Here is a 19485-nt window from a genome sequence, read left to right as displayed (position 1 = left end):
GGTTGGATTCTGCCCAGTATATCTTTTTTCATTCTTTGTTTCCTTTCTCTAGTTCTATATCCTTATATTTTAGAAGTTTCTTTTATAAATAGTTAGATTTTGTATTTCATCCTCTCAGACCATCTTTTTCTCTGTAGCACTTATTCCTTTTTTTATTACTATTAATAGACCTTATTTTTTAAAAAGTCTTAGATTTACAGAAAAATTGCAAAGATAGTACAGAGTGTTCCAGTATACCACACACCCAGTTGCCCCTATTATTAACATCTTACATTAGTATGATACATGTTATAATTAATGAAACAATATCGATACATTATTATTAACTAAAGTCAGATTTCCTTAGTTTTTACCTAATATCTCTTTTCTGTTCCAGGATCCCATTCAGGGCACCATATTACATTTAGTAATCATTTCTCCTTAGGTTTCTCTTGGTTGTGATGGTTTCTCAGACTTCCCTTGTTTTTGATGACTTTGACAATGTTGAGAAGTACTTGTCTAGTATTTTGTAGAACGTCCCTCAACTGCACTTTGTCTAACGTTTTTCTCATGGTTAAACTGGGGTAGTTTGTTTTGGAGAGGAATATCACAGAGGTAAATGACATTTTCGTTAGATCAGACCAACGATATGTACTATCAATGCAACTTATCATGTTGATATTGACCTTGATCACTTGACTAAGTTAATGTTTATCAGGTTTCTCCACTACAAAGTTACTCTTTTTCCCCTATCCATACTGTATTCTTTGGAAGGAAGTCACTATGTACTGCCCACACTTAAGGACTGAAGAGCTATATGTCACCTCCTTGAAAGAATCTACATAAATTATTTGAAATTTTTCTGCATGGGAGAATTATCTCTTCTCTCCCATTTATTTATTCATTCCATCACTTATTCATGTCAATACAGACTCATGGATATTTGTTTTATAGTCTGGGTTATAAATCAATACTACCTTATTTTGTTGTTGCTCAAATTGCTCCTGGTTTGGCCATTGGAAACTCTTTCCCTTGAATCCTGTGCACCTTTGATCTACCTACATCATTATGAGGTGTTTGGTAGGGTTCAGTGGGTTTGTTGTTTTTCCAGTACTTCCTTACTTTCTGGCACTGTAAGATGCTCAAGGCTTATCTTGTATATTTCATGCCCCAGGCCTAGAATCATCCATTTCTCCCAGGAGTTTGGTTCCTTTTGTTGGATAACGGTATTACAAAGATCTGGGTATTAGGTGAGCTCATTACTATGAGGGTATCATTTCTTTTAGCCTCTTAGCAGACAAAACAAAGATATACATGTGTGTATATTAACCAGTGTTAACTGTATGTAAACATTTGTATCTGTTAGGTTAGTCATCAGTTCTTACTGACGTTTCCAACTCTAATCCGTTACCATATAGATGATTCTAGCCTCCTCCCAGTGCTTATCCATAATTCCCACTCCAGCATTGAGAAACTAAGCTCCACCATCTGCCATTGTTTGCTGAATTGTTCAGTTCCAGCATACACATATAGCAGTACCAGAATTGCTAGCCTGTACCTCCGTGGGAAGCAATTTTGTCATCTGGAGTACAGTGCTTATGTTCAGTCGCTTTTGCCTTTAGTCTCATAGACTCCATTCATTTCCAAAAAGACTTAGGTCAGTATGTTTTCTCCCATCCTCTTTAGTGAGGTCTTTTCAAATACACTTGTGATACAGTTAGATTCTATTGCCATAGTTTAGACTCTTTCCCAGGATCTTCCAGACTCCTGAATGATTTTTTTAAATTTGCACGCATTGAGGTTCAGTGTTTAGGTACTGAAGTTTTATAGGTTTTGACAAATGCATAAGGTCTTGTATCCACCACTACAGTATTATACATAATAGTTTCACTGCCCTAAAAATTCCCTGTGCTTCATCTATTCATCCCTTGTCCCCTCCTCCCAATCTCCAGGCAACTACTCATCTTTTCACTGTCTCTACAGTTTTGCCTTTTCCATAAAGGCGTATAATTGTAATCATACAGTATGTAGCCTTTTCAGACTGGCTTCTTTCACGTAGCAATATGCATTTAGGGTTCTTCCCAGTTTTTTCACAGCTTGATAGCTCATTTCTTTTTATCATAGAATAATATTCTACTGCATGGATGTACCAGCGTGTTTGTCCATTCACCTACTAAATCACAGCTTAGTTGCTTCGAGTTTTGGGGTAATTATGAATAAAACTACTATTAACATTTGTTTGCAGGTTTTTGTGTGGATGTGAGTTTTCAACTCAACTGGGTGAATACGTAAGAATGTGATTGTTATAGTATGGTAAGACTATGCCTAGCTTTGTAAGAAACTGCCAAACTGTCTTCCAAGAGGCTGTACCATTTTGCATTCCCACCAGCAATGAATGAGTTCCTCTTCCTCTGAGTCTTAGCCGGTATTTGATATTGTCAGTTTTTTGCATTTTGGCCATTCTCGTAGATGCATAGTGGTACCACAGCGTTGTTTTAATTTGCAATTAACTAATGACAAATAATTCTAAGGATCTTTTTATATGCTTATTTGCCATCTCTCTGTCTTCATCAGTGAGTTGTCTGTTCAGATCTTTTGCCCATTTTTCAAATGGCTTGTTTATTTTCTTATTGTTGAATGTTAAGTAGTATTGCATATTTTCACTTATCCTTTTTACATTCAATGAAAGTACTGATACATTTCTGTATCTATTCCTCCATTTTATTTTGTGCTTCCTATTGGTTCCACTATCTCTCTTTTTCTCTCTTTTTTTTTTTTTTTTTTTTGCATCTTTTTGATTGATTGAGGACTTTTCATCCTCTCATTTTTCTCCTCTACTAGTTTGGAAATTATACTCTACATTCTATTCTTTCGGTGACTACCATAGAAATGACAATGTGCACACTAATTCATCAAAGTCTAAATTTAGACAATACCTTTACTGTTTGTCTAGACAGTACAAAGACTTTATAACGTTTTAACACCATTTGCCATCCCCCACACTTAGTATTTTAATTAAAGTGGTTTACTTTTATCTTATTTTTAAAAACACAGACACACACACAAGATGTTGTTGTTACTTTTTTATGTATACCATGAGCACTTGGCCTTACCCATGTCTTTGCCACTTTTCTTACAAGGTTGGAAGCCTTCCATCTGAGCTTGCTGTCTTTTTGCTTGCAATTCATCTTTTAGAATTTCCTTTAGAAAAGGTCCTCTGGCAACAAATTCTCTTGGTTTCTGGTTTTCTGAAAATGTTTTTATTTTGTTCTTATTCTTGAAATATCCTGTCCCTGGGTGCAGAATGCTAGGTTAGTAGTTATTTTTTTTTTTCCTAGCACATTGAAGATTTGATGCTAGGTTTCTATCATTTTTGTCGAAAAAATCAGCTTTCTGTCCGACAGTTACTCTTTTAAAGGTAATGTGTATTCTCCCCCCACCCTCGGCTGCTTTTAAGATCTTTCCTCGTTGATGTCCTGAAGTTTCACTATAGTGTGCCTAGATGTACACTTTTTATTTATTCCTCTTGGAATTTGTGGGGATTTTTGACTCTGTAGATTTTAGTCTTTAACAGTTATCAAAAATTCTCAGCTGTTATCTCTCCAAACATTTTTCCCATCCCGTTCTCACCTGTCCTTCTAAACTCCAATTACATTTTTGCTAGATTTTCACGTTCCATTCTCCATGTCTCCTGCTATCTCTTTCACATTTTCTATTTTTGTGTGTCTCTATGCTATATTTGGATAATTTATTTGACCCATCTTCAAGTTCACTCGTTCCCTTCACCTCTATCTAATTTGATGTTAAACTCATCCACTGGGTTTTTCGATTTTATTATAATTTTCATTCCAATAAATTATATGAGGTTTTTCTTAAAATCTGTGTTAAATTAATTAAACAAGGAGGCCACTAGACTGAAGTGGCTCTAATGCTGTGACACCTGCCTAAGCAACCCAAAATCTAAGTCTGTGAATGCCTCAAGGTTACAAAATCAAAACGCTAAGGGCAACCAATCACCAACAGGCAACGGGGTTTTAAGCTACAGTCAATCAATCATTTCCTTACTTTGCTTCTGCCTTTTTCTGTATAAGTTGTGACCCTGGCTGCTGTTGACAGAGTGCTCCTAACCACTTGTGACTTGGCACTGCCAGATTCAAATTGATTTTTGCTCAAATAAACTCTTAAAATTTTTCACATGCCTCAATATACCTTTTAACATCTGCTTAGACCTTCATTATAGTTTTGTCTTCCCTACAGACATTTTAAGCTTCTCTTTTATTTCTTTAAACACAATAATCATATTTACTTTGGATCATGAGATTGATGATTGCAGTGTCTGAGGTCTGTGCAGATCCATTTCTTCTGTCTGTATATTTGGTAATTTTTTATTGTTAGCCGCCCCTCTTCCTTTTCTTTTTGAGAATTCTTTGATGCCTTGGATGGAAATGGATTCTTCCAAAGAGGATTTGAGCTTGCATTTACCAGATGGTTGGGACATCGCCATCCTAAGAACACTTTAAAATCTGACTTGAAGTTTTTCGGACCACCCAGGTCACACAAATTTGGCTTACATGCCCACATGAAGGTCAGCTCAAGATTTTAGCTAGCAGGGAGAGGTTTTTGTTAATTAATTCTGTTTGTCTGGTGCTTAGGCAACTTGCCTTGAAATTTCCTGTGTGTGGAAGGGGTGTAGTTGCGTTCAGTTCTGGCTCACGCTGACACAACACGTGATGCATCAGGGTTCCAGGATTTGGGAACAGGCACTGAACTTTGCTTTCTCTCCTTCCAGCTCTCTCCCTCTCTTTCTCTCTCTCTCTCTCTCTCTCTCTTTCTCTCTCTCTCTCACACACACACATACACACGCACAGACACTTGTCCCAGAAAATTGAAGCTCCAGTTCATTAGGTTCAGCAACAGCCCTCAGGGTGAAAACTTTGCTTACCTCTCTTGGTTCCTGCTTTCCCTTAGATGTCAAGCTGGTAAATCCTTGCTGCTGTATTTGACCAGTTCTTCAATGATTTCAAGATTTTTAAAATATTCATTAACTAGCATTTTTCATTGTTATTAGCAGGAAGATTGTTCCAGGTACCTAGCCATTATATTACCAGAAACAGAGCTATGCATTTTCTGAACATGCAAGTGTGCAGCAAGGAAATAATTCAGAGTAAATTCTTACTCAACAGGACAACACAGCGGTCTGTGGCTTGACGATTTTTCAAAGGGAACTTAGAGAAATATAATGGTAACTGCCTTTATATACACACGTACACCAAGCTAGAATTTTCGGGCTGGTGGGGATTAGAGGTTCAACCTCCATCTGTGAGGACCAGCAAAACTAGTTCTTCTCCAAGGAGACAGCCTTCATTAATTCTACAAATATTTAGAGTGTAACTATTCTACATCCTGGGGACGCAGCAGAGAAAACACCAACAAGTCCCTGGCCTCATTGAATATAAATTCGCCTGGAGATTCATGCCTGTGCCTTTCTCAGCACCAGGTTCTAAGCAGCAGAGTTGCTAGCACGGTTGGGCTGTACCTGTCAGTGAGTGTCGTATTTCCTGGGACCAACTCAGCAGGTGAAAAAAAATTACAAAATAAAAACATTTCTTTTTCCTTTAACAGCTAGTGCCCCACAGACGATACCTTATTTCTTTCTTTCTCTGAGTTAAGTCTCCTTAAATCTCTGCCCTTTCCACCACGGGCATAATTGGGAGCAACAAGGAGACTCTACGTCCATTTGCATGACAAAGCCTGCTGCAGTCGCTCGGTTGCTCTTGAGTTTCTTCTTTTGAGGAAAATCAGGCGTTCTTTCTTCCTTTGTAGTCTGTGTCGAATCACTGTGCAAGGTCTCACCTCTGAGCTTGGGGAGTGGATGGGAAGTTGGATATGCTGTTTAGTGAGTTGGAAATGCCCAAATAAATTAAGTTCGTTTCAGGATTAGAAGGTCCTGGCCCTAATTTCAAGTCCTGACAACCTGCTTCTAGCAGAATACACAGGAGCAGAGACTAAGTACCAAGACATGGTCTGCTAGCTCAGCTTTTCGCCTGCTGGGTTAGCTCGAGTCCACAGAGACCCCAGGAACAAAAGGAGAGAAGCTTCTTCCAAGCAAAGTCTTGCCCTCAGTCTCCATGGTACAGTAGTAGAAGAAAGCAGGGCACAGAATTGCACGTGCCCTCTGCCTACCATTATGTAGCTCCCTTGTATGTGCGAAAGACCATAAGGCAGCATTTTGAGGCAAATGTCCCTCAAAATCCTTTGAAAGTTCCCAGAAAAAAAGAGTAATGTTTATCTCTTTCTTGAATCTTCTCAAAATGCATTACCATACTAAGGATTTTGAGAAGTTATGTATTGAAGTAAAGAAAACTGCAGTATTATCAGAACATTTCTCAAATTTCCAAAATCATTTGATGGTGGAGACGTTTTCTGTCCACATGACCTAGTGTTCCATGGAAACACTTTGGGAAAGTCTCACGGGGGAAACATAGCTATCATTATTTTTTGTGTTAAAGGGATAGGAATATGGGTGCCTTATTTCCACCTTTTTGAATATTTTGTAATGTAATTGTTTGATGACTTTGCTTGTCTGTTTATTTTGGTGTCAGGGTTCTCAGCTGCAAGCTGGGTGATTGAGGCAGAAAGTGACTGATGCGCTTCCTAGGGGACCCCACCTCCTTTTGTTCCTCCCACAGATGGCTGGTTTGGGTTGAAGATCCTCCATGAGAAAAAGGTTCTTTAGCCCTTTTACCTCGCGTGGTGCTATTCGGGCTCATCAACCATACCCTTGCCTCTACTGTAAGCTTCTTGAGAGCATAATCCATATCTACTCCATGTTTTTATCTCTATAACTCTTAGGAGAATGGTAAATATTTGCATGAATGCATGATATATATTTGTAGCAGCAATGCTGTACCACCAGAGATTTCAGAGACAGATCGACACCACCCCTTTGCATGACAGGAAGGACTTTACTTTTCCAGGTGAAAAGTTCTTGACTTATGCTGAGAAATAACTTGAAGGACAAGGTAATTCATACACTTCCCTGGTCAGTATCAGCACTTCATCCCATCTAAGTTTTCACATAAAAATAACTAACCTAAAGAATGCAGTAACAAGATTGGCCAGGGCCCATGAATCCCCAGAAATGTTCTCACAAAGTCGTAGAAACCCAGTGCTGTGTGTCTAAGTGGTCTCCTGGGTGAGAACATAATTCCCTCCTAGGGGATGTGACTTGGAGCATGAATGGAGTTTTAGCTTGGGTTGGAGAGCTGGGCATTAAGAAATAACTAGTTTCAGCTGACTGATTCCTGGGCCCCAAGTACGTTGCCATCTGGTTTCTGAATACCACCTCCTCCAATAAAAAGGCTCCATCTAAAGTCACTAACAACTTCCTCCTAGGTAAAATCAACAACCTCCTGATGGTCCTTATTTCACATAATCTTTCTGCAACTTTTGGCACTTCCCATGCACCTGCTCTTTCAAATCTCTTCTCTTGTGTCTTCTGGGTGCCACACTCTCCTGGGTGTTTTTATTTCTATTACAGTTGCTCTTTCTAATCTCCTTGCAGTCTCCTCCTGCCTGCCTGTCTTTGACCTGTGAGTATCCTCTAGTGGTTATCCTTGGCCCTCTTCCAGTTTCATCTACTCCCCTGACAATAACTCCAAATCTCCATTTCCCACCCTATTGACGCAGCCCCCTCGGTTGGCTTCTACAAGGACATCAAGCCCTAGAGCCCTTAAGCATCTATTGCATATAATTAATTAACTTCTTTCTTATTTATCTAGAATGGGAATAGCCATCAACCACCCTGGGGAAGAAGTGAGGAAATAGTCACTCAAATCATTTCCCGTAGGGCTTAATTCTCTCCAAGAACCCTTATTGAGGCTTGTTGGCATTGGACCCATAAAGCCAACTGCCTAAGAGACATCTCAACTTGTTTGTTTCACAGGTGCCTCAAAAGCCACACGTTATCAATAAATCTATTACCTTCCTCCATAATTCCTCTTCTCCTGTGTTTCCTATCTTGATAAAGACTATCGCTATATTGCTTTCATGATTTTTCCATTTTTAGACATATTTTGTTGATTATCGACTACAGAAGATGAGGATAGAGTGTTCTCTTTCACACACATCCATGCTCCCAACATGTACTTTCCATCCCTCCATCCTACTTGTAATTTAGAATTTTAGTAGCATAAATATTATTATGACTATGTAAACACATTTTGTAACTAAACCATTGTTTCCTTTCCTGCACAACTTTCTGTTTTCCCTGTAGTTAATAGTTGTCTTTTGTTTGCTTGTTTATTTGCGTAGATTTCTACATACCCTTAACTTTTTCCGTGTACTTATCAGTAATTCAGCTCCAAACTCTCCTCCAATTGTGTAAGCATCCTTGGTGTATTAGGTTTCTTATCAATTTTACTTCCTTAAAGAAACCATGTATAGATCAACTTGTGGTCTTCATTGTTGATATCTCACTGGGGTCCCTGTGGAAGCCCTGATGTCAGTACCTTTAGATCATTTTTCTTAGGTTGGTCATATTTCCAAAGAAGGTTCTTTCTGTCTCTTTCCCGGAGGATAAAGATGTGGTTGTCAAAATTCTGAGAGTCTGGTAGGAGCTGAAGACTGGAGGTGTCTCAATCTCAGTATGTAAACTTTCCTGAACTCACCATATTTTCAATACGATTTCCCCATACTCAATTCTACATGGTGTTTATTTTATACCCTCAAGAGAATCACCCTCAGTCTTCTGTGAGAGTGGAAGTGGGAAGACATCTTCTTGAACAGATGATGAAATGATTTAGGGGTTCAATCTTTCTCTAAAATTACTTGAACCAATTCTCCTGGTTTTGGATCCTCCTTTACCTCTATTTCCAAAGTATGTATTATCTCTGATGCTTGAGCTTTGGCGAGGAGGAATCTCTGGTTCAAATCGGCTTCCTGTTTAGTTTTCCCCACTGCTTACTTAAGATTAGAATTCCACTTTCTCCAGTCTGCTAAATCAATTGCCACTCTTCCATCTATTGCCTAGCTTTTAAAATTTTGTTACTGTCGTATTTCTCCTGTACTGTTTGTTCCTACGGTTTTACATATTTATAAAAATCTCATTAACATCCCTTTAACAGAGTTTTGGCAGGGAAAGATATAATGCATGTATTCAATTTATCTTCTTTAAATAAAAGCCCCTTAGCCTTTTAATTACATCTCTTGCTACCCTTCCAAACACACTCTACTCGGGACTTTTCAAATGTGTTATTTTCTCTCTTACACACACACACACACACACATTTTTACGTTACTCTCTCTGCCCCATCATCTTTCTTACTCCCCCTGTCCCCCGCCACCTCTGCCTGAGGAACTCCTGCTCATCCTTCACCGGGAGCTCTCACCTCTACCAGAATACTTCCCAGACCCTGTCCTATGATCCTATAGCTCCCTGGATATCTCCCTACCACAGCGCTAATCTTCCTGGATAATAACTGCTTATTTACTTCTCTGTCTCACCCACAGGACTGTAAAGACACGCTTACAGATCTCTCACAAGGCCTTCTTCCTCCAGGGGTGCCTCTGGCAAAAGGAGAGATCATTTACTAAGTGGGAAATGAGACTGTATAAGATACTCCATTAAGACAGTGTTCCAGACCAAGAGAAGGCTTCAGTCCAAACCATTAAAAAACTATTATTGTTATTATTATAAAACTCTCTCTCCTAGACTAGTCCTCAAAGTTAGACCAGAAATTAACTGCCCTAGAAATTATGTATAGTGCTTTGTCGTCAAAGCACTTCAGCATTCATCAATTAATTATGATAATTTACCATCATTAGCTAGCTAATTAAATTTGAAACTGAACCTCCAGAGGAGAAAGACCAATTTGGAAATATCACTCTAGGCAGATGTCCGTAGGCCCAGCTCCTCATTTCTTGACCTCCCATAAAAAATAGTGGGCTCTGGGCTGGACCTGGGCCAAGCACCCCTCCCATGGGTTCCTCCTCCTCGTTATGCAGTCCGAGGCCACTGCCTCTCCTCTCCAGAGCTTCAACAGCAAAACAGCCCTGAGTGTCCTCCCAAGTGACATGCTCATCAGAATGACAACAATCTTACATTCAGTCGGAAACAGGAGGCTGTCTCTAACATAAACACACAAAATGCAGAGCTCCTCTGGCCCTTACTCGTGAAACAAAAAGGTGAATAAAATGGCTAGAGCTGTAAACCAAGCAAGTCTTGCCTTGTTTGAACGCTGCTGAAAAAGTGGTCTGTCGAAGGGAGTGGGGAGGATGAAAACGACGGAATGGAAGAAGGCCCTTTACAAACCTCTACTTGGGGATCTAGCATTCTCATAATCCAGTGCAGTCAGACCCCCAGGTTTATTTTTTTTCCATACACCAGAGACATGACCTCTCACTTGAAATCTGTGGAGCTCTGTACTTCTCAATATAAAGGAAAGTGCAGAGAAAAATTATCTGGTGTGTGTTGTGCCCCACTTATGCATTGAAATTCCTGGAAACACTCTCATGGAACATTAGTCCCAAAAGTCATTCGATGAGCCCCATTTTGCTTATCATGAGATGTTACACTCAGATTCCATTAAGGAACTCCCCCACTCCAAGCTGTAACCAGCCTGGCTATTTCTCATGTGCCCTTAGGAGAGAGGGCAGGCACAAATGTCTCAGCATGCAGGGATTTTCCCAGAAACATCAAAAGATTTAAAGCATTCTTACTGCAGATTGCTTGACATGGAGCCTGATTGTAATGCTGTTATTGTATAACACATAATATTAATAAAGATAACAGTAATAATAATAATAACAATTTTGGAGTGTTTTCACAGTTTATGTTAGAACTCCCACCTTGTGAAGTTGGTATTTTCTTGTCTCCATTTTTACAGGGAATTAGGCTCTTGTCTGGAAAGTGACTTGCCCAAGGTCACAGAACTAGTTGGTGAACCAGCTGAGATTCCAACGCTGGTTGTTTGGTGACAGTTATGACAGAGCTACTCCCAGTCTGTCTACATCCATTAGGATACTTTTGGCTGCAAATAGAAGAAATCTCAGCTAAAAATCAAAGGAAGAGCAGGCTTGGTTTGATTGCTCCATGCCTCCATTACATCAACAAGGACCCAGGTTCTTTTCATTTTCCTTCTCTACCACCCTCATTGTGTCAAATGTTTCCCCCCATCATTCCAAGATGCTGCCTTAGTTCCAGGCATCACCTGTAGTGGACAAAGTGTAGAAGCAGAAAAAGGACTATCTCCTTCATATGTCCCTTTTTAAAGGCAGAGGCAACCTCCCTTCGCATCTCATTGGCCACAATTTCATCACACACCCTTAGCTCTACAATCACTTGGCAAGTGATACCATCTTCATTAGTTTAGACCAATCAGGATTCAGTGTCCTAAGGCTGGGAAAGGGCCCAGCCACTGCTAAAGAACGTGGATTCTCAGAGGAAAGTAAAGAAAATTTGTCAGCAAAGAATAAAGGGGAAATGCTCTGAGACTGGCAACCAGCAATGGCTGTCGCTCCCACCGATATGACAGACTATTTATTTTCTAAAACATTTTGCCATCAAATAATGGAACAAAGCACCTGGTAATTCTATAACCATAATTGATACATAAGGTTAGTGGAGTATGAAAGAAAAGTCCAAGTCCAATATGATTAAATGCATGTGGTACAAGGTACACAGCACTGTAGAGGAACTCCACTGACGGGGGTGAAGAGGACTGAGTTCTAATCCAACACTAGCTAGCCAGACGGTCTTAACCTGCCTAATCTTGACTTCTTCCTTTTTTACATTGGATAACAACGTCTGCCTCCATCTACCTCACAGAATTTTTCTTAATATAAATGGCTTACTAAATCATTATTGCCATTAAACTGAAGTCATTTTCCAATGAATAAATGCAATAGGGAAGTTTTCTGGTTTTGAAGGCACATTGACTGCTCAATTTGCTGAGTCCTCCCTACTCTTTCCTTGTCTTCCCAAGTTCTCAAACCTGGGAAATACATTGTGGGTCCTCCAGCCCTGGTGCTCAGCCCTAAATCAAGGGCTAAGATGTCCATCAGTCAGCATCTGAGTGGCTTTTCAGAATTCACCATAATGTACACATATGAACCCATGGTTTGTCTTTGCATTTTAGAGAAGCTATGTGAGGAGGAAGGGGGTGTCAGGGATTGTGGTGACAAGATCCTCTAAACGAAGCCAAAGAGACTCACGGAATTGAAGCAGAGCTGACAGTATTCTGGCCCATTTTGTTCCTTTGCAATACGAGGAATGTGTCATCGTGCACTTAACCACTCACGAGATTCCTGGGTATCTTTCTCCATTGCTCTTCTCTCTCTCTGGTCACATCCTTTGGACTGAGATTCATGCCCTGATTTTAACTTGGCTCTGCCTCTCTTACTCACTGAGTTGCTGAGTCAAACTTCACTGCCAGATTCATCCTACTGACATGCCCACGTCTCTCAATTTGTTCTTATTTATCACAGTAGTTCTTGTCTTTGCTTTACCTTCATTTCTATAATTCAGAAACTTCTGAGCTGATTGCCTGTGAAAGAGTATATCTGAAAACCATGTTCATTTGAACGGGAAGAGGCATGGAGCTCATCTAGATCCTTGCTATTCAAAGTGTGGTCTGCAGATCAACAACACTGGCATCACCTAAAAGCTTATTAGAAACGCAGAATCTCAGACCAGCCCCAGACCTACTGAACCAGAATTGACATTGCAACAAGGTCCTCAGCTGACTCATACACATATAAAAGTTTGAGAAGTGCTGATCTGGATCAACTGCCTCATTTCACAAAGTTGTCAAGTGACTTCATTGAGGTCTCACAGCTAATTTGCTGAACTGCACTAGATGCCAGGTTTCCCGATTACTAAAACCACACCACACTATCTCTTAAATACCACTGATTCATTTTTATACTCATTAGTTTATCCAGTTTTGTTTTCCACATAGGATAGAAGGCACTGACATAAGGATATGCCAGTATTTGGCTTTCAAATCCCTTGTCTTATCCACTAATATCTATTATTTTGATCACATAAGTTTGTAGTTTTCTGCAGCCTTCTTATCTTTCATTCTTTGATTTAATTAATTCACCAGGGCTTGTTCTGGTCCAAATAACGACATGAGGAGAGCTTCTCTTTGATGTCTTTCCACTCACCTCTTCCTTTTCCATCTCCCTTTTAGGACTCCATGAGCTGGATTGTCAAGCAGTCTATCTACTAGTATCTTATTTAGAATTCTTGTGTTTATATCTAAAATGAAAATAATCTAAAGAAGTTTTTTTTCATATTAGTTCTTGGTGAAGATCTTGAGATTAACATTATGATTGCTTCATAAAAATGAGTTGTGGAGTTTGAGAATTGATTTCAAAATCTATGGATCTCCTAAATGAAGAATTTGGTGGGTCATACTCTATGGCTCATCCATATTTTGAACTCATACTCTATGGCTCATCCATATTTTGAACACTTTTATATGATTTTCCTATTTGAAGGATCATAACTACTTAAAATCAAAATCAAAATAATGGTTTTTTAGGCAAAATATACTGCCATGTTTGCACCTTTTAGATTTCTGGTACCTCTTGAACAGATGAGGCAAGGAACGAAGGATGGAGAAGGGGAAATATGCCCCTCAGGCCTCCCACTCCATGCCCTACTGCCCCCCATCCTGAAATATGTAATGTCATGTATCTGTAATGCTGTTTATCTATCCATTGCCTCCGCCCATGACAACTCCGTTAACATTCTTCCAGCTCCTTTCACCTTGTACCAAGTAGCTAAGGAAGCCTGAGCCTAGGAGTCCTAGACTCCATTGCAGTACATTCTTGGGGCTTTTCCATTTCAATGCCCTCAAACTAGGGAAAGAGCATTTGGACAGCTCACAGTCACACTCAGGCCGTCTGAGGTGGCACATGTCAGCATGCACCAGGAGCATCCCGGGTAACTCTGAGGCCCTCCCCAATCTGGAAAGATTTGGTCATGATTCACGTTTCTGCAGCAAGTGACAAGAGGAAAAATAGAGTCTGCACTTATTAACAAGTGTCCCTGCTGTCCTTGTCCTCACACACTGTACTTCCCAGTTTAGAATTGTCTCTTAACCTCAGGAGCAGCCTGCATTTAGAAGTTTCTGGGTAACAGAGAAAAACCTTTAATTTTATCACTACCACTTCGGTTCACTTTGAGAAATTTTTGAGATTGAAAGAAGCTAAGGAATATACAGGAAGTCTGAAGAATCTTGAAACTTACTGCTCAAAGACAAATGTTTCCCCATCTTGATTAACAAGCCAAGCAGGCAATTGCTTCTGTAATGTGGTCTGAAGACATTAATCGACAAAAGTTCTGCCTACCTCATACATTTCCCTCTCATTGACCTGAAATTCTGCCACTAATTTGCTAATGGAAGGGCCCTCCTTCTCCTTCCGTGTTGCAGGAATGGAGGGACATGTGACAATGCATCTAAATCCAGGTGTTCCACAGTTGGCCCAGACTAACCTTGCTCTGGATTTTTCACATATGTTCAGGAGGGTAGAAGATGGTTCTAGGTGGGTAGTGGGGGCCATGGGGAGGATGATGGTAGGGAGAGAGTAGGAGTCACAGAGAGAGAAACATTTCTAAACTGGAAAAGACTTCCACCCTAACGCAGCATTCTGTGAAATTGAGGAAAAAGCAAAGTTTGCAATGTCTCTCACCCTCCTCCAGCTCCAAGGGATTTTCCTCTCTTGATCTCTTCTCTTGATCTTGAGGGATCTCTTCTCATCCAGCAACTGAGTGAGAAATAAGGAGATACAGAAAAAAATAAAATCAGCAAGCAACATCTCCTTTGGTAGCTTGAAAGTAAACATAACAGTTTATTTATGTGCATATTAATTTTATACATGTAATCCCAGAATCATGAGTTGCTTTTACTATTTCCTGCAAGTGGATCCATGAAGAAATTCTCCTATTATTCCAACACCAGAGGAGTATCAAAACACTTTGAGAATTACAGTAGGATAATGTGAAATATAGGAACAGTGACAAGGTGGTATCTCAGAGGTGTCTGTAGGCACAGTGCTTAGTTCACTCTTCAAGTTCTGAGTTGAAGCTACATAGAGGCCCAATCTACACAGACAGATCCAGGAGATTGAACTTTCTAGAGGATATGTTTATTCATCCATTCATTCATTCAACAAATATTAAAGGATCTGTACTATGGGCCAGGGATCCCTAGTACAGGCTGGTCACTGACAGCCCAGATATTAGTAAGACTGCTCTCAATAGTCATAAAAAAAGAAAATTATAATGCAGCGTGGTAAATCGTAGTGGTAGAAATGGTAGAGTCTTGTAGAATTAAGAAATGGCATCCAACTCAGAGAACTGGCTAGGCAAAGTGGTGTGCGTGTATGTGTGTGTATGTTTGTGTTGAAAAATAACATGATATACAAAGGAAACAAAAGAAATTGTTAGGCAGATGCCAGGAGATAAACCTGGAGAAGCCAGCAGGGGGCACTCATGAATGCCCTGTTAAAGAATGTGCACTTCACTCTGTAAATAAAAACTGGGGAGCCATGGACAGAATTCAATCAAGGGCATACCACAGTCAAACTTAATTACCAAGATGCAATCCTCTGCCGGCTGTGTTGAGAATTGGTTGCAGGAGGTAAACAATGGAGGTAGGGAGAGCAATTAGGAAGTTAATGTTGTGGTTAGGAGAGAGGTGGTAGGGATACAAACTGGGGGAGTGGCGGTGGGGCTGAAGAGGCAGGAATAAGATTGAGAGCTATGTAGGTGGCAAAACCCCCACGTTTGGTGGTAGATTGGGAGAAGGTGGTAGATGAGGAGAAGGGAAGAAAGGGAGATGTGCAGGCTGGTCTTCAAGTGTCTTACTTAAGTGATTGGTAATGGGGCACCACCAATTTAGCTAGAGAACACAGGAGGGAGGAAGTCTGGTAAGGAAGATGATGAATTCAGCATAGCCATGTTAGGTTTGAGGGGCCTAAGTGGTATCCTGGTGTAGATTTCTAGCAACTCATTCGACAGAAAGATCTGAAGGTCAGGCAAGAGGTCTGAGATTTGGGAGTTATCAGCAGCAAGGTGATCATTTAAACCATAAAAGTAGGTGCACTGACCCAGAAAGAATATATAGAATGAGAACAGAGCTGAACTGATGGTGTAACCTTAAGGAACACCAAAATGTAAGGGGCAAGAAGAGAGAGGAATGTCCATCCACAAGAGATATAGAGGAAGCATCACAAAGGAGAACCAGGAGAGTGAGGCTACATGAAAGCCAAAACAGTAAGGAGATTCAATAAGCTGCATTAAATGCAGCAAAACGTGGGATCGTAAACATCCCATTGAACATGGTGGTTATGAGATCATTGGTAACTTTTTTTTTTTTTAATAAGGAAGATTGGCCCTGAGGTAACATCTGTTGCCAATCTTCTTTTTTGCTTGAGGAAGATTGTCTCTGAGCTAAAATCTGTGTCAATCTTCCTCTATGTTGTATGTGGGATGCCGCCACAGCATGGCTTCATGAGTGGTGTATAGGTCCATGCCAGGATCTGAACCCACGAACCCTGGGCCAACAAAATGGAGGATGTGAACTTAACCACTACACCACCAGGCCAGCCCCGATCATCATTAGTAACTTTTACCTGACCTTTTTAATGGTCAAGAAGAGCCAGAAGCCAAGTTGAGTGGCTAAACAAGAAATGGGAAGTGAAGAAGTAGAGACAGAAAGCAGAGCTCACTCTAAAGAGTTTGCATGAGAAGGCGAGAAGAGAAGTTTGTTGAGAGCTAGAGGGAGATACGGCTTTGAGAGAAACTTCTAACATTAGAGGCTGCTTGAGCAAGTTGATGGACTTAGAGGGGGAGAAGTAGAAGGTACAGGACGGAGGGGGATGAGTGAAGTGACAAAGTTCCAGAAAAGACAGGAAGCAAGAGGATCAAGAGCACAAGTGAAGAGATTCACCCTGAAATGAGGAGAGAACCTTCCAGGACTGGAAGGATTAGTTTAACATTTGCAATGCTTTTGGTTGCCAGCAACAGAAAATCCAATCAAAAGAAGCTTAATAAATAAGGGAATATTATTCTTTTATATATCAAGAAGGGAATATTATTCTTTTATATATCAAAGAGTGGGATGATTATAGGCAAGTTTGGCTAATTCAGTGGCTTAACAATGTCATCAAGGACCCAGGTTCTTTCCAGGTTTCTGCATTGGCACCCTCAACACACCAGCCACTCTCATCAAGGTCAAAAGATCACTGCAGTAGCTCCAGGCCACACACAGAACAATATCCAAAGACCAGGAGAAAAGAGCTCTTTCTTGGGCTCCATTTTGAGAGGGAGAAAAAGTTCCCCAGAAGCCCCTCAACAGACCTCCATTCAATGGCCAGAATTTCTTCACATGGCCAAGCCAAGTACTGACAAAGGAAATGAAGCATTCAAAATTGAGTTAAACTAATTATGATCCATCCACTGGGGCCAGGCAAGGGCCTAGCCCCTCTGAACAACATAGCCACCAAACACCTAAACCAAATCAGGACTCTGTTATCAAGAAAGAATGGGTGGGCACAGCTGTTGGGTAGGCAATCAAAAGTGTCTGCCACAGTGGGGATAAATGTGGAAAAGTTTATATCCAGGAGGAGAAATTATGCTTAATTTCTTTGATTTTCTTGATTGTCTGCTGAGGACAAAAGAACAAGTATAAGGTATGAGGCTTGAAGAAATAGATACCGTTTGATAGTCAGTGAAGGAAATGAGAAAGAGTTGACTAAAGACAAAAGATTGAGAGGTAGTGCTAAGGGATGAGTCATGATTGGAGACCATGAATTTTTTAACATGCCAATCTATATGTGACTGTTTTTCCAGTGTATTCCCCTATTCAAGTGAAGAGCATAGGAGGCAGAGAGTAACAGTACCATTGTTTCTAGTTTGGGATTTTATGGATGATATGATAGAAAGATAAAGGATGGAAAGGAATCAAAGATGCTTGCGAAAGAGTGGTTCACATGTCTGTACAACCTTGGGATCTAGGTTGTATAGAGAAAGAGTGGAGTCATAGAGGTTTGGATAAACTGTGAGAAAATGAAGTGACCAAGGGACAGGAAGAGCATATGAGGTCTGAGTGTAATGGGAGAGACATTGTGAGGACAGGGCGTTGTGACCAGAGAGTAGGATACTGGAATGCTGGCCTACAAGGTTAGTTGAAGAACTAGAGAAATGAAGGACATTGAAGTTTGGAGATTAGTTTGTTGGATTGGCTGTCTAACAAATGTTAAAAAAAAAAAAAAAAAAAAAAATCCTAGGATTGTGTCTGAAATAAATGGGGATAATGACTGACTGTCATTTCAAAATCATTAATGAAGGAAGGAAACTAACTTGGAAATAAGCTGATGTCAGTGACTAGAAGGAAAAGAACATGATTCAAGTGGGTGGTGTGACCTGGAAGGGAAAAGAGCTTCTGCCTGGAGGCTGATGAGCATTGGTCTGGAGGTGCAGGTAAGAGTGAGGAGAACAGCAACGTCTTCCCTGGGAGGTTGCTGCGTGGAATGTAGAAGAAAGAGCAGCTTCTATTGGTGGGGACTGCAGCGGCAGTTGAGACTTTTAGGAGATCCAGGTCTCAGTCAAGAAAAGGAGGTCGAGGAGTCTTCTGAAACCTCCTTGAGGATGTAGAGAAGCATATATTAACAAAGTAAAGGGGGCCAAATGTCACCAACACCCCCAAAGAATTCTCAGATCCTCGGTTGGGTTATATGACACTCTGACTCAAACTCAGTATGTGTTTCAATAAGTCTGAGAGTCCTCCATCACTGAGGAAGGATTTCAATGTGACCATGACTTCCATACCCTATAAAACATTGACAGCATCATTACTAATGCAAGGAAACCTTCTCATGCCAGAGTCAATAAAAAATAAAGGTGTGAGTTTAGATATGAGACAAAGTGGCTCTGAGCAGGGATTTCTATGTTTCTGTTCAGCTGGCTCCTGCTCACTGACACTCTTTGTCCTTCTTCATTTGCATTTCTGGTTTCTTTTCTCATTATGGTCACTATTTACTTGACAGATGATAGAAGGCCAGCTGAGGGTGGAGTACGATTAGCATATAAACAAGATTTTAAAATAGCCAGAACAGAGAAGGATTTTAGAGCCTACTAACCACTGGAGACTTGACCTCAAGAGAAAGTGTACTTGGGTGATCTTCAGACAGTCCTAAGAAGGCCCTGCCTTGCCCCAGGTGACCTAAGGGGAGTCATCATTTAACTTGACTTTAAGCTGCCACCAGGCCTTTCATTTAGCTCTAATATTCTAAAAAGACTTGGCAGCAAATACATAGTACTTAAGGGAAATGTGGAAGAGTGTGAAGAGTAAAGACTTTAGACTCAGGCAAACCTGAGTCTGATTGCCAGTTGCCATGCTAAGCTTTATTTCCCTTTGCAAGTTACCTGAACTCTGAGTAAGAGAAGTCACCATGTAAGGTAAGTCAGCTATGGGTCAAGTTCTTTGTATCCGT

The 19485-nt window shown here is 40.4% G+C and overlaps 1 long non-coding RNA gene across 1 annotated transcript in view; it reads right to left on the bottom strand.

The window, feature by feature from the left end:
- LOC139078831 (uncharacterized) overlaps positions 1–19485 on the bottom strand; it is a 76312-nt gene that overhangs the window by 6832 nt on the left and 49995 nt on the right. The window contains exon 3 of the long non-coding RNA XR_011531967.1: positions 14680–14754. This is a non-coding gene — a long non-coding RNA (uncharacterized lncRNA). The remainder of the gene's footprint in view (positions 1–14679; positions 14755–19485) is intronic.

Source organism: Equus przewalskii, chromosome 23, assembly GCF_037783145.1.
Source record: "Equus przewalskii isolate Varuska chromosome 23, EquPr2, whole genome shotgun sequence".
NCBI lineage: Eukaryota > Metazoa > Chordata > Mammalia > Perissodactyla > Equidae > Equus > Equus przewalskii.
Note: the sequence above shows the minus strand (reverse complement) of the source record. Positions and strands in the feature narration are given on the sequence as shown.